The 2,047-nt window shown below is 28.3% G+C and overlaps 1 protein-coding gene across 1 annotated transcript in view; it reads right to left on the reverse strand.

Annotated features, from left to right (window-relative positions):
- Positions 1-2,047, reverse strand: part of LOC106341602 (probable polygalacturonase At2g43860) — an 11,798-nt gene that overhangs the window by 1,097 nt on the left and 8,654 nt on the right. The window lies entirely within an intron of this gene.

Genomic DNA, 2,047 nt, shown 5'->3' on the forward strand with positions numbered 1-2,047 from the left:
TTTTTAATTTAATCAACTGAAAATAATATCCGTACAATTGTGTGAGTCAAATTTTAGTTTTATTGATGCATGTTATATATTAGTGCTGCATGTTTTAGGTAACATTTTAATGATGCACGTTTTTAAAAATCTCCATTATTAAAATTATGCACGTAAGGATAACTCATGAGTTTTTTTTGTTGATTAAATGACTTTATGTCAAAATTTATTTAAGGATATTTCATTAAGGTAACTGAAAAAAACAAAAAATAAAATAGGAAGTTTAAATTCATTTAAACATATTTCATTAATGTAATTGAAAAAACAAGTAATAAATTAGGCAGTTTTATTCGTTTTAGGATATTTCATAAATGCAACTGAAAAAGACAAACAAAAAAAAAGTTTAATTAATAAAGTAAAAACATTTTTAAATGGGTAGTTCTTTTTAATAATATAGATGTACATGTGGTATCAAATGTGATATGCTCAATACATTGTTATAGAAGTAAGAGATTAATGGGTCGGCTATTTATTAGTCTTTGTTACCGGTATTATATATTTACTTTGAGTTAGATCCACCCCATGTTCTAAAACGCGGGCGCCTAGCCGCCTAGGCGTCCGCCCAGGCGCTGGACGGAGACCAACCGCCCCGAGTTTACCATAATCGGTCACCAATTAATCGGCCCAATAACCAATTAATCGGTCCATTTACCGATTAGGCGGCCGATTATTAAATAAATCAGACCAATAAAAACTCAAAAAAATAAATCTTAACTAATAGAGATATTTTTGGGGCTTATTAAGAAGCCCAAATATCTCGAAGGCTTGTTATGAAACCCAAATATCTTGAAATGTTTCAATCATGTAGAAGACTTTATATAGATCAAGATTTAGCGTCATTTTCATTTAGTAACCGATGTGGGACTTTTTCTCAGAGTGATAAATAATTGAAAATAATGAAAATGAAGGAAATGAGTGTCGAACCCGGGTTGTATAGCGCGCCAGATCAAGGACCAAACCACTGGGAGACATCGACATCTATGTCACAATAGGCAAATACTTATATATATCCACATATAAACATAATAAAAGTACAAAAAAACTAGGTCCCGCTTAGTCCCCGCTTAATCCCCGATTTTTCGGTAACTCGCTAGGCCCGGAATTGCCGCCTGACTAGCGCCTAGCGTAGTTCCGAACAGAGGATCCACCCATATGGCAACATCCAATTATGAATATTTTTAATAAATTCTTGTTACCATGTTGGTGCATCTTTCTCAAAACATCCTACGGAAATATATTTTAAGACAAACAAACTTGTTTTCAGAATAGCATTTTACTCTTCGTTTCTCACAATCATTTATATTTATCAAAAATCTTGAATCCCTTTTGTACTATAGGAGAACACGAATTAAGAAGGATGTATATATGTGTAAGTCATTCACTTAATCAAATAAATGTAATTACTTCACCAAGTGGAATTTTTACATATCTTTTTTTTTTTAACTCTTTTAAAGTTACGAACATTCATATGTCAAATCCCCTAGACTATATTTATGAAGTGGTTTTGACACGTGTCATCTCTACAATCAATTTCACAAAACAAATATGACATGGTTACTGAAATTGATGACATGGTTTCCAGAAAAATATGACATGGATAATTTCATTTAATATTGATTTATATTTTTGGCAAACTTATTAGAATATTGTAATAATTCATATATTACATTTAATATTGATATTTCCTTTTGGTAAACTTTTTTTTAAATATGGTAATAGATCATACATCATCTATAAAATAAATATATTCATATATAACATTTCAAATTTTGAAATATTATTATTTTTGTATAATTATACAATTTGTATTACTAAAACTTTCAAAAATTTCTACAATTTTTAAAAAATTTAAATATCTAATCGTAAGATCATTAGTTTTTTATATACCTAAAAATTTTATAAATATTGTTTAGGCTAAATTTTTGATAATTATACAATATTATATCATTTTTATTAGTTTTATACAAATTGATTTAATATATATCAAATCTATATTAAATATTAGTAA

Source organism: Brassica oleracea, chromosome C4 (assembly GCF_000695525.1).
Source record: "Brassica oleracea var. oleracea cultivar TO1000 chromosome C4, BOL, whole genome shotgun sequence".
Classification (NCBI taxonomy): Eukaryota; Viridiplantae; Streptophyta; class Magnoliopsida; order Brassicales; family Brassicaceae; genus Brassica; species Brassica oleracea.